Source organism: Oryctolagus cuniculus, chromosome 4 (assembly GCF_964237555.1).
Source record: "Oryctolagus cuniculus chromosome 4, mOryCun1.1, whole genome shotgun sequence".
NCBI classification, from domain to species: domain Eukaryota; kingdom Metazoa; phylum Chordata; class Mammalia; order Lagomorpha; family Leporidae; genus Oryctolagus; species Oryctolagus cuniculus.
In genome coordinates this window covers 31,804,979-31,819,471 of record NC_091435.1, presented here as the reverse complement: position 1 = coordinate 31,819,471, position 14,493 = coordinate 31,804,979, and positions in this window count along the sequence as shown.

Below are 14,493 nucleotides of genomic sequence, written 5' to 3'. Positions count from 1 at the left end.
ACATTTAGCAAGGTATCTATCTTGCATTCCATTTTATTTTGTGAAACAAACAGGAAATATAACCCCCCAAATCTATATCATGTAGAGCAATATATTTATAAATTTGACTTGAGTACATCTAACCTCTTTGTAACTTAGACTTCAACGGCCTTGTATAAAAGATTTATAGAATAACATTAATCAATTAAAAGAAAAATGTTAAGAAAAAGGAAGAAACAAGTATGCCAGACAAAGCTAACCCAATGGGCGTGCTTGAACATAAAAAACTGGCCACACATTTTTTGGCATCAAAAACCAAAGACAGGAAACACAATGAGTTACATAACTCACTAGTAGAAAAAAAGAAAATTTACTACTTTCTCAAGAAAGGCATATTTTTTTTCCGGTACTAAACAGAGTGAGTTGCAATGTGGGTCTTAGGTGGGGAACATTGAGTCATTTAATGGACAATGTCCTTGTACCAATTTTGCCGCAAAGGCAGAACTGGGCCTCATGTGTCTCTTTCTTGTAAAGGCCTTCCATTAGAAGTTGAAGGCATAATATTACAACACCAGGGAAGAAGACAGTTCTGGGAGGGACCCAGTGAACGTGGTGCCAGCATGTGTTCCATTCTGGTCTGAGAGTGGAACTTCCAAGACTAGGAGCAGTGAAATGCTAAGATTGGTTTTTGGCTGACCTTGATTGGTTAGGAGCTGGATGGCAGCGCCAACTCATTTAAGGTAATCCTCAGGTGAGGTCCTTGCCTGACTTTCATGTTTATGATTAAGAATACTTTGGCAAGATTTAGAATCCACAGGAACTGACCCTACCCAGTGTTGTGGGCTGGATCTCCTCACCATGCAGATGGTGGAACAGGATGCTACCGAATATGTCTGACTTCTCCAACTTCCCAAACTACCGCTAATGGCAGTCAAGTTGCTCTCTCACACCCAAGATCCGGGATGAATTTTCAAAGCTTATGTGTCATAAACTGACAATGTCTTTAAAAAATCTCAGTTTTTGAGATTTTAAAGTACATACACATTCCAGAAAATACTCATATTTGTTTGATATTAAAATAATGCTTTCAATGAACTCTAAGAATTGAGCTTTGAGTATAGATAAGCTTTGCGTGGTGCCTGGCCTGCCTCTCTCAAAGGTACATGTAATCTCGTCTGAGGAGTAAAGCCAAATAAATTGACAGGGGGTGGATGTAGCCTGAAATCTGCCAATTCATGCTAACACCTATTCACCACAGCCCTAAGCATGCCCATTGTATGTTCTTGGGGAATGGTGAATTCAGAACGCTTGCTTGCGCTGAATATTTCCTGGGGATTTTCAGAAAAGAGCAACCTCAACAACAGGCCCCCGTTTGCATGTTCACCAATGGAAATAGCTTTCTTTGTTTCACACAGCATACTGAACTCTGCTTGATAATAGGTATCAAGACTTTGGTCTTTGGAAAGTAAAAATAACGTAAAATATGTGCTGCAAATTTTTGTCACTCAAAACTAAAAAATAATGAACATTTATGTTCATTGGGATCCTTGATGCTCTTGGCATCTATTGGTTTTACATATATTAACTCATTGAATCCCTATGGTTACCTATGAGGTGGATACCATCATCATGCCCATTGTACGCAAGTAGAGTTTGAGGCACAGTGAATAGAATACCCTGCCACTGGTCACAAAGGTAGTAAGTGGGTGAAGCAGGGATTTGAACCCGAGTCTGTGTTTCAATGACTGTGCTGAGCAGACTTGAGATGGTTCTCTTCAGAATCCCTAAACCTGAGTAACTTAAGTCAACGTGTGGCCTTGATCTATCACTGGAAATGCTTCCAAGCCAAATCAGTCCCAGTTACAGGTACTAAGGGAGCCGCCACTGCCATTCTCTCTTGGCATTTTGCTTTGCTTTCTTCATTTCACTGACTTTGCCAATCCGTAGTTCTCCATGGCTGTTGGACGTCAGATGTATCCCATCAAGCCCTGTGTAGCTGTTTCCCCTCTCTGCTTTAACATCCACTGTAACTGGCTCCATCAATCAGTGTTTCCCAGGACACAGACTGAGAAAAAATCTTGGATCAGTGGCCCCCTTGCTTTTTCAACCTCTTGCCACATGGAACTTTGTGCTGGGTGCCCTGGCCCTGTCTGGCCATCAGTGGCTGTGTATGGATGTCTCAAGTATGGAGAATTGGACTGGTAAGTTGAGGCTATGGATGAGATGTTACTTCAAAAAGGGATGTGCATGAGTGACACATTCTGTCAGATGCAGCTGGTCCAGTGCAAGTTTGAAGCAGATATATTGTTCTCTTATACTTGAAAATTTTGCTTATTCAATAACCACTTGCCCTTTCTTTAGCAAATGGATCTTGACAAGCCACTATCAATTCATGTGTATTATAAAGAGAGATTATCTAATTTTCCTGGGCATCCATGGCTTGCCTAGGCCCCTAAAACTCCTGATCAGCATATACATGACCTGTGGGGGCCAAAAGTTTGACACAGTGGTTCAGATGCTCCTTGGGATGATGGTGCCCTATATTGGAGTTCCTGGGAAAATTCAGGGCTCTGCTCCAGCTTCCTGCTAGTGAACATCCCAGGAGGCAGCAGGTGATGGCTCAAGTATTTGGGTCCCTGCCACCCACATGGGAGGCCAGATTGAGATCTTGGCTCCCGGCTTCAGCCTCATCTAGCCATGGCTGTTGTGGGCATTTGGGGAGTCAACCAGCAGATGGGATACCTGTCTGTCTCTCAAATAAAATAATTTAAAACAAAAAATAAAAATTGCTTCTGGATTGTCATGAATGAACACCTTAGTGTATTTTTCAATGTATAAAATGCCAGCATTAGTCAGCATAGGAGTTCATGCTGGTTCACTCTCCGCGTAACCAGAGGTTTTAGTTTACAACCTCCCCTGACATCTGAACCCTTTCCTTTCACCGCTTCCCAAGCAGCTACAGCTTTGCATTTTTCCTCTCTGATTAACTCCTGAAGTTTGCAACAACCATCCTTACTGTTGTATTCGTCGGTTTTTGTTGATGCTCTGTGCTACACAATCACCAGCCCACAGTTCCCCTCTCCTCAATTCCATCCCTTGTCTATGGTGGCATTAAATGCCTAGTGTCCTGCTAGGATTTTTCTCTGTGCGTGATTCACACCCACTGTGATACATGTTAATTTAGTAAGGAAATGACTTTGTGTTTGCAGACAGACAAATCAGTCATAAGGATGAAATCAGTGGTTTTGTCTAATATCTATTGAAAAATCCTGAGGCCAGCATTGTGCTGTGATGGGTTAAGCCACCTCATGGGATCCCAGCATCCCATATTGACGCTGGTGTAAGTCCCAGCTGTCCCACGTATGATCTAGCTCCCTGCCAATGACCTGAGAAAGCAACCAAAGATGGCCCAAGTACTTGAGCCCCAGCCACCCCTGTGGAAGACCTAGATGAAGCTCCTGGCTCCTGGTTTTATCCTGGCCCAGCCCTGACTGTTACAGCCATTTAGGGAGTGAATTAACAGATGGAAGATCTCTCTCTCTCTTTCTCTCTCTTCCTCCCTCCTTCCCTCCCTCCCTCTCCTCTCTCGTTCTCTCCCCCTTTCAAATAAATCTCTGCCTTTCAAATAAATAAATAGATCTTTAAAAAAGAAAGAGAAACATCTTCTGTGTTTTAGAAGCGATGGCTTTTTAACAATTCCTTTGCTTTCGCTGACAAAATTTTAGTTGCAAATAAATCTGAAATTGTTTTGCAGAGGATGATATGCAATTATATGTTATCAAAACCTCCTGTTAAAAGGATTATCTTGCAATAAAAACATTCTTTTCGGTAAAAGTCCTGGAGGCTGCTGACTTGAGAAGCAAACGCTTTCTTTGATGGGAAGAACATGGGAGCAGGTGTCAGATTTTGAGCAAGAGCAGAGTTTCTCTCACTAATGTTTTGGGAATAAAACACTGTGTATGAATATTATACTTCTTTAGAGAAAGGATATTCATTTTCCTTATAAAGTTTATTTAACAGCATATCTTTTCATTTTAGACAAATTAGACATTTAAAGTTATGAAAGTTTATTGTATTTCACTTTATATTTATTCGTTTTCATCTATTTGAAAGGAAGACAGAGAGAGAGAGAGACAGAGAATCTTCTATCTGTTGGTTCACTTCCCAAATGCCCATAATAGCCAGGTGTGGGCCAGGACAAAGTCAGGGGCCTAGAACTCCAGCTGGCTCTCCCAGGTGGGCAGCAGGGTCCCAATCAAGCTCTGGAGCCCTCATCTGCTGCCTCTCAGGATGCACTAGCAGGAAGCTGGATTAGAAGTGGAGCAGGCAGGACTCGAACTAGCACCCTCATGGGATGCTGGAGCCCACTAAGCCACAACGCCAGCCCCCCTATCTAATTTTAATAAACAGAAAGCTGTAGTAACCATGACTAAAACGTGCCTTGTGGGGCTGGCATTTTGGTGCCATGTGCAAAGCAATGCCCTCATCTCATATGGGCACTGCTTCATGTCCCGGCTGCTCCACTTCTGATCTAACTCCCTGCTAATGGCCTGAGAAAAACAGTAGAGGATGGCTCAAATGTTCGGATGTATGTCACCAATATGGAATACCCAGATGAAGCTCCTGGCTCCTGGGTTTGGCTTGGCTCATCATTGGCTGTTGTGGCCATCTGGGGAGTGAAATAGCAGATAGAGGATTCTCTCTCTCTCTCACTCTATCTCTCTCTCCCTTCTGTCTCTCCCTCTCTCTCAGTAACTGATTTTCAAATAAGTAAATGAAATGATGGCTTGTGATAGTCACTTTGTTAATCACTTTGTGTTATTTTGCCTTAAAGGAACATTTATAAATTTTAGATTTTTATAATTTCAAGATTTTGTAAGGCATCATAGTTATGTACTTACATGCACATATATATTATATCTAAGAAATTACTTACACCAGTATATATAGTCATACAAATACATATAATTATATCTAATGTCTACATATTTTATCTTTTGTTGTGTTCAATATCTTTTCTTGTTTTATTTTTAAAGATTTTATTTATTTGTTTGAGAGAAGAGTTACAGAGAAGGAGAGACAGAGAAAATGGTCTTCCATCTGCTGGTTCAATCCCCAAAGGGCCACGATGGCCAGAGCTGCGCAGATCAGGAGCTTCTTCCAAGTCTCCCACATGGGTGCAGGGGCCCAAGCACTTGGGCCATCTTCTGCTGCTTTCCCAGGCCATAGCAGTAGAGCTGGATCAGAAGAGAAGCAGCCGAGACTAGAATGGATACCATATGGGACGGCTGCAGTCGGAGATTTAGCTTCCTATGCCACAGCACTGGCCCCTTTTGTTTTATTTATATTTTTTTATCTTGGTGTGTACTAAGTTGTATAACTTGATCGTCATTTGTAAAAATATTGCAAGTTTCCAGGGGTTATGGATTTTTTATGTGGTCAAGAAAATGTATTTGCAGTCAAAATCATGTTGAAGATTCTGGCATGTATAAAAATGTTGATAGTTAAAAGTTAATAGTTAGGCCGGCGCCGCGGCTCACTAGGCTAATCCTCCGCCTGCGGCGCTGGCACTCTGGGTTCTAGTACCGGTTGGGGAACCGGATTCTGTCCCGGTTGCCCCTCTTCCAGGCCAGCTCTCTGCTGTGGCCCGGGAGTGCAGTGGATGATGGCCCAAGTGCTTGGGCCCTGCACCTGCATGGGAGACCAGGAGAAGCACCTGGCTCCTGCCTTCGGATCAGCGCAGCGCACCGGCTGCAGCGCGCCGGCGGCGGCCATTGGAGGGTGAACCAATGGCAAAGGAAGACCTTTCTCCCTGTCTCTCTCTCTCTCTGTCCACTCTGCCTGTAAAAAAAAAAAAAAAAAAAAAAGTAATATACTTACTACCTTTGCAATGAGAGGCTATAAGTGGAACCACACACATCATGGCACTAGTGGTAGCATGATCTCATTTTAATTATTTTCAGAATATGAATTAAGCCATGATAAGTGATATTTTTAAGAATGGGTCCAGGAAAGATGAAAAACACTTTTCTGGCCTGAAAGGGATGTGGTTATTGGAAATGCATCATTAAAGACTTAATTCAGGTCACAATATGGGAAGGGCAACTCCACAGACTTTTCCAGAAGAAATACGGAAGACATGAGGTCAGGAAGGAGGAGAAAAGAGGTCGACGGCAAGACACATCTGGGACTGTTCAGAACAATCAGAAGCCAAAACATCCAGTAGACAAAAGGGAATGCGCCTCTTCCTGCTACACAGACATCTGGCTCAGCAGATGCAAGCGTGGAGCCTGCATTGTTTCAAAGACAGCTTTCTTCTCTCTCTGACCTCAGCTACCAGAAAACTAGCGTTTATACAAACCGACATTTTTGTGGAATCCCCATTCCTTCAGGGTTAGTGTCCTCTTACGTTTGAACATTTTCCAACTGGTGATGGTCTTTGCCCTCTGCTGAACAGTTTCTCAATGCCCAAGACAATGTACTAAACTATACACAGTCATGCTATCTTTATTTAAGAAAATTTACTGATTTCTCATTTTTAAAAGTAGCAATCATTTTGAACTCCTTGGTGAATGGCAAAATAAAAGTTTTTTTTTTTTAACCTTAAAAAGAATTTATAAAAGGCCTATTTTCCTTAGGGAAAAATGCTGCATTCTTTTTATTTTTTCATAAAAATAGTGTGAGCTAGAATTTAAGAAAACCTTTTAAAGGTAATTTAAAGGTAATTAATAGCTTTTTTTATAATTTTAAATTTATAGAATAGTTGAGAAAAATTGTACAAGGAATTCCATATTGCATTAGTCTAGTACATTTGTTACAATAATAATAATTGTTAATAAATGAATATTGGTACATTATCATTACCTATAGTTTATAGCTTATATTGAAGTTCACATTTTGTGTTGTATAATTCTGTTTGTTTCAATTTTTTAGTTTTTAAAACATTGATTTATTTACTTACTTAAAATGCAGAATGACACCAGAGAGCTGAGGGGAGGGGGTAGAGAGGGAGATCTTCCATCTGCTAGTTTACTCCCCAAATGGCAAAAGATAGCCAGGTCTGGGCCATGCCAAAGCCCGGATCCAGGAACTCCATGAGGTCTCCCACATAGATGGCAGGGGCCCAAGTATGTGAGTACTTGGTATGAGCTTTTTGGATCTAGTTATCTTCTAGTTGTCTAGAAGATGAAAAAGACAATTTGAAGGAAAACTATAATATCTACTGGTTTAGACCAATGCATCTTACTTTTTTGTTGTTAGCCAATGCATATTCGTGTGCACTTACCATTACACTTTCACATTGAAAAATTCTCTGTGCTCCACTTGTCTATCCCCTCCCTGCCTGCCCTGAACGCTCAACATTCACACTTCATTTTACTGTCGCTGTGGTCTGGCCTTTTCCAGAGTGACATGGAGTTGAGAACATATGTAACATATAGAACGTAGTCTTTCCACACTGGCTTTTTTCACTTACTAATTTGCGTGTAAAGCTTCTCTATGTCTTTTTGTGGCTTACTCACCCACTTCTGTTTGTCACCAATATTTTTTTTTTTAAATAGGCAAAATTTCCATGTCCTAAAATAGCGCTGAAAAATAGGGTTATTTAAAAATGAATATTTTAAATAAAATTGAGTATCAAAAAGGTGCTAATTTCAGATGCACAGTTTGTTCAAAGACCATTAAGTTCAATGAGATTCATTTTTGTCTGCAAAATGTGTTAGCCTCCTTTACCTTTCCCCAGCACCACCAACACCCCTCTGAGTCAAGATCAATTCCCTTCATTACCCAGTTGTACTATTTGGCTCATCTGCTAGTGTTCAATACACTAGTAGACGCCTATTAACTGGAGGAGTTGACCAATAATCAATCCTCTGTGCTTCCTATTCGTGGGAATAGATCCTGCTTTTCCTTGTCATTCCAAATTGTTTCATGTTCTCCCTTGTACAATCCTGAGTTAGAGAACAGTAATTTAACTCACCAGAGGCTGTTCTGGAGTAACCATAACCATGAGTAACCACGAAATTATAGGACAGTCATACCACCTATTTTCTCAGCATCACATCTTACTGCATTTAATGATTCATTTTTTTTTCTAGAGCTCCCCACAAATCTAAATTCCCAGTGAAATGAAAAACACAAAACCAAGCAGACAAAAGGAATTCAGAAAATGATTTGGATTTTTTTCATTGGCTCTGATATGCTAGTTATATCTTTTCTAATATATACTCAAGCATGTTACTTAAATGAGAATTTTTTTTAGGCAAGTAAACATAAAAAATCACTCTGACCTGGACTAAAAATGAGCCTTCAAAATAATCTGTTTTTCATGTGCTTAGGATCTGAACCACATACAGTAGTAGCTCTTGTTTTCTCTAACAGGAACTAGTTACTTTTGCCAGTATTTCTTGAGCATATGTTTGAAAAACCCATTGGAATGATCTAGGCAAGTCTGCTTTATAATTACAAGGTTGAAAAAAAATTAGTAACTGGAAAATATAACTGAGTAGTATAATTACATGTTCATCTTTGTTCTAAGTCATTTGCTTAAACAGAAAGACATCTTGTAAAATGGCTGACATCCAGTATTTTTGGTCTGCTTCCTTTTTCTAGGAACCATATTGATTGCAGTTTTAGAAATAAAGCTATTTAAACAAAATCAATTAAAATGATATTAAGAAGGTCATGCACATATTTATAAAAATCAAATGATCTGTTAATTAAAAAGCACAAACCATTAGTAACATTGAAGCTGAAATTTCCATGGCAACAGTTAAAAAAATTAACAGCACACATTTATTTACTTTGCAGAAGAGCTAGATCCAGTTAAACAGGCTGATGACCTAATAAGGGGTGGATTATAGTCATATGTTTGAGCTAGTAAATCAGAAGAGGTGGCAGCAAGATTGGCAGGGAAATAAGACTTGAAGTCACTGCATAATTGATACTGCATTGGGAAAATATGTGTGATACTAAGTACTCTACTTATATGCCCTTTTACAAGTTGTAAATTTTCACATTGCTACCTATGCAATTGTCTATTATTTAATAATTATTTATTTATATAAGGTGAACCCAATTCATGTATTTTATATATACAGATTTAAGAGCATAATGATACTTCCCACGCTACCTTCCTCCTGTCCATGCTCTCACCCTCCTTCCTCCTGTCTCTCAGTCAACCCAAAGAAAGGCTAAAGGATGATACCATAGAGGCAACTGCTGAGAATATTGCATTTTCTTTCTAGTGTTTGGAATTATTTTAGCCATATAATCCTGGCCAGCACCAAGGCATTTAAGTCTTCCTCATCATCCTACCCTTTTAATTGCTGTGTTTGAATTGTAAGTAGTGAAATGATTGTTTCTTCTGTGTAATTATTCATTTTTTTCCCTGATTTTTAACTTGGCTTAACATTAAAATTTTGTCCTTCCATGCCATATAATTGCAAACTTTGCTTGTATTTGGACTTCATCCAACCATTATCATGATAGTCCAGTGTGCATGTAATACACATATGTATGTCTACAATACATTTTTCTAAATATTGGTTGTTTAATAGTAACAAAAATGATAGCAACAAATTCGTTGTGGAAAAATCTTCAATATAAAGCTATGTAAGTGGCTGATAGTCTGAACTCTCAGAAGACATATGAGTTATTGAGGGCAATGATAGGAATATAAATGAAATTATAAGAAATAACTCCAGGCTATGAATAATCAGTGGTTAGCAAGTACTGCACCCCAAAAGACCAGAGGAGGGTGAGGCCTTTTAGTATTGAGTGCCCAGAATAAATCTAGACAAAGGGAATGGGATTTGGTCTGGACCCTAAAAGATAGATAGGATTTAAATATCCATAAAGAAATAAGAAAAAGAGTTCCTGGTAATGAGAAGAGGATGACCTAAGGTAGGCAGAAGGTGTGGAAGTTCAAAGTAGCTTGGGGACTCTGAGGCGGTAGGTGGGGAGAGTCTGATGAGAGTAAGGTGCACAGACAAAATAAGACCTGATTTTAGCAGGTTTCCTAGTTCGGGTGAATAGTCCTAGTTATTGGGCACCGCCGGACCTCTTTGTGGAGTTCAGAAGGGTAATGAGCGCTCTTGGACAGGTCACTTTGGCCGCAGTATGTGGCTGCTGCGCCAGGAAAGAGTGGAAGCAGGGAGATGAGTTCGTGGAACCATGGCAGTGAAGAGTGAATTGTTTGGATGGGAAGTGCAGTGGGCATGGTCTAGCGATAATTAGTTTTGGTTGAATCAGAAGAGAATGTCAAAACGGTGAGCTCAAGTAGAAAATCCGTTTAAAAATTGTTCTAAGGGGAAGACTTAGATGTAGAAACCATTCCAACTGGAAAGTTTGACTAAATTCCTTACATGTCCCTAGAGATTTAAAATTAAGTCCTCCCAGGGGGTGGCCATTCAAACACAGAACAGCTCCAAAGGAGATAAAACATAGCAAACAAAAAGGGGGGAGATGACTGCAGATTGAAGGTGGGGGGACCCCTCTTCCCTCCTGGGGGAGAGGAATAACAACAAAAACAAAAAACTGGTTGTTGGAGAAGTAGGAGAAGCAGAGAAATTAGCCTTGGAAAAGTCAAGGGAGAGGGAGATTGATGACCAGTTAATACTAATGTTCACCTCTCAGAGAGCAAGGTAGCCCATTTGTTTAGTCATGATTTTTCACTACATATTTCACACATCACTAGGAAATACTTCACGTAACTGAATATTCTCCTTCCTTGCCAACAAGTATCAACATCTCTGCGAACTGTTTCCGAATGATTTATAATGTGAATAAGACCTCAAAAACTTGTTTTCGTTATGCCTGTGGATGCGTCAGTCAAGACATTCAGAGGCTTATCCACAATGGCATGCAAAGCTCTACAGCCAAGTTTTCTTCTTTTCTCTGGGTTGCTAATTCCAGTAATCAGCAATTAATCACAGAGAATACAATGAAACACGACCAGAGCTTTTTAATCCCTAAATCCAAAAATTCGGTAAGGCAACTTTTCCTCAGTGTGTGCCCAGATGTAGATGCATGCTCGTGATAAGAGGGTAAGAATTCTGTTCTGCTCTGCATAAAGAGATTGCTCTTGGCACACTGGGTTGATGCACCTGTGCATGCTAGCACAGTAGGAAAACAAAGTCGATCTGGATTCTGCTTTATGGGAGCCTGTGCAGTATGATTACTGGAGTTGAGCCCATTCTTTGGGCCCAGAATAGTAACCACTATAATAAACCATCAACTTTAGAGTGTAATGTGCAGTATTTGTGAAGGGGCAGTTGCTCCTTGGAATAATGTGCTTGTCCCTTGGGTTAAAGGTAAGACAGAAAAAAATTGCTGAGGTTAAATTACTGTCTCTTCGTCCTGATGACTTCAAATGCCAGATGAAGGTTGCTACAGGACACTTCTGATGCTAACGTTGCGGAATCCAGATGAGAACTTGGGAGACTTTTTATATAACTGAACCTGGCATTGTGGCTCTTCTGGGAGAATCCTGGCCCAGTTCCAGTCCCCCTGCCTCTGGCCTAGCTGTAGGATCCTGAGTAAGTCACTAGAACCTATTTGGCTTTCTACTTTCTCAGGAAAGGAAGGGAGAGATAATACCTCTCTAACTGTTCCAGAATTTTAAAAATACAGGAAAGGTGTTTTTTTTTTTTGTTTTTTTTTGTTTTTTTGTTTTTTTTTTTTGAAAAGCACTGTAGGTACACGCCCAGTTTTATTTTCTTCTAGATTTATTTCAAATAATTATTAATTTAAAAAACTATTTTGGTAAGACTCCTTCAAGCAGAAATTTGCCATTTCTAGAAAATTAAAGTGGTTGTAAACTTGGGATTACGCTGCGAGTTGATTTCTCACCAAATCCCTCTAACTTTCTACCAGGCCTTTTCACGCTCTTCACAGTTTGCTGTTTTTCTTTTTCTTCTTCTCCAGCTTCCTCCTCCTCCTCCTCCTCTTCCTCTTCCTCCTCCTTTTCTTTTCTTCTTTTTTTTTTTCGTTCTCTTTTCTCTCTTTGTAGAACACTTTCTGTTTCCAAACAGAAATCACTCCTTGGGATCAACTCCGAGGTGCAGATGCCAGTGAGTGCTATGCTGGAACTGCCGGAGGCTTGGTTTGGGTGCTGAGAGGTGAAAGGGGAATGGCAATGTCCTGCAGCACCTCTAGATTGGAAAAGGCTCATTTTCATTATGTGATCATTACTAATAGCACTTTTAATGGCAGATGGAAATGTTAGCTTTGAATATCATTAGTGGAAGATACTTCAAAAAAATTATACAAACCTGCTCACTCCAAAGTGCTCAGAGTTAACAATGATTTGGAAACTTTGAAAGAAATATTTCACTCCTAAGTAGAGGTACTACATTCATGTAGAATATTATCTGAAAATGCTTAAAATTGTGTGATTTGTTGACTATCAACAAAATTCAAATCTTCTCCAAAGAGAAGACTCTAAAGGAAGTTTTTTGTTTGTTTACCTGTTCTCTTTTGTACGTCAACTTGAGTCTACAGACTTCTAGGGATACAGTTTAAAGCTCTATGTATAAAATTTAAACATTATGTTTGGTGACATACAAATTAAAATCACATAATCTTTTAAACGATTAGTAATGAGCAAATATTGCTATTTTCCATGCTTCCATTCTGTGAAACAATTATATGAAAATTCATAACTTGCAAGAATATCTAATAATGCCAAAATATAATAGAAAGACGTATTTTCCGAGAAGTACCCTTTTGACCTCAGTATTGCTATGACTGTAACTTAGCGTCTCTTTGCCATATAGGTTGATGAAGATACACCTCTTGCACAACTTTTCAGTGACGCAGCCCTGGAAATTTTACTCCAAGCCACAAATATCCACTTGGTTGTCATTATTTTGACAACCTAGTCATTATAATTTTATCTTTTTTTAAAAGATTTATTTATTTATTTGAAAGCCAGAGTTACAGAGAGGCAGAGGCAGAGAGAGAGGTCTTCCCTCTGCTGGTTTACTCCCCAGATGGCTGCAACAACCAAAGCAGTGCCGATCTGAAGCCAGGAGCCAGGAGCTTCTTACAGGTCTCCCAAGCAGTAGCAGGGCCCAAGGACTTGGGCCATCTTCTACTGGTTTTGCAGGACGTAGTAGAGAGCTGGATCAGAAGTGGAGCAACTGGCACCCATATGGGATGCTGGCACAGTACGTGGCAGCTTTATCTGTTACGCCATGGTGCCGGCCCCACTATAATTTTATCTTTTATGGTGATATGTTAAAAGTGTGCTTAGATCTAAAACTTGTGGTTATCAGATCATACTCCAGGTATAATTATTAGTTATGTGTAAATTTATGTCCTCTTACTAAGAATTTAATCTTGTCATTGTTTTGGGTTAATGGATCTTTCCCAGTTGAAAGGTTATTGTTAAAATAAGAGGACACTATTTAAGATTAGAGATTCTATCTGATGACTTTCTTCTTTCTGAGAGATGATTTTGAAAAGAAACCTCACCTTGTGTTCCAGCATGTATGCTTTTAGTGATTGTTAATGTCTGGGTCTACAGAGAGCAATTAACAAGGATAATATTTTGGAACTATCTTTTGCAGGATCTTCTGGTAGCCACTTTCATTGCTTGTGGCTACTCAGCCACAGTTGCCATGGAGTAGTGGAGGGTGAATACCCAGGACTGAAGAACACAGAATCCTCTACAGCTGGAAGATGCAGTGGAGAGACCTTTCAGCCCCCAGAAGCAGGTAAAGGAGAAAGGGAGAGCCAGGGGAAATTCACGGCAGGAGTAAGAGACGAGGGTTCCCTTGCTCCCACTATATTATTAAAACTCAAAAACTGAAGGGCATGGAGACATGTACATAGGCTTTGGGAAATGCTAGACATACCTCACGGCGAGTGACAAGATGCGGAGTGAAACTGTTTCTTGGGAGCTACCAAATTGGCACCAGCAGTAGATTAGAAAAAGCCAGGGAACGTGAACTAGAAGACAGCTCCACTGAGCTCTGAGAGTGAGAAAGCAGCTGAGGGTTTCACATGGGAAGGAAGGAGGACTGAATCAGAGCGCCTGGGGTCAAGTGTGGAGATGGTGCATCCAAGTACCTCCTGGCTATATCTTCAGCAGTAGAGGCCAGCACCTGGTCCAAAGAGCCAATCAGCACCAGCCAAATCCTAATGTCATCACAGCCAAGGACCAACCACACAGCACAGTGCAACAGGATGAAGTAACATTGCATGGGGAAGAATGTAAACACCGACAGTCCCACCCACCACTGGGAAACGTAGGAATCTCCCTTCACACAGATAGCAGCTTGAGGAAGAAGGGGGAGACTTGTCTCTTTAGAGTAAAGGAATTCAGCTCACTAAGGATGACGATTTACATTTTGGATGCGCTGAGTATTTACCCAATAGGAAGTTAACCTAAATAGATTTTGAAACAAGCAACAACAAAAAAACTACAAAGTTTATCATCACTATCAAGTTCAATATTTCCCTCCACTATCTGTGGGAATGAGATCTGATCAAAATATGATCTATTTAGAA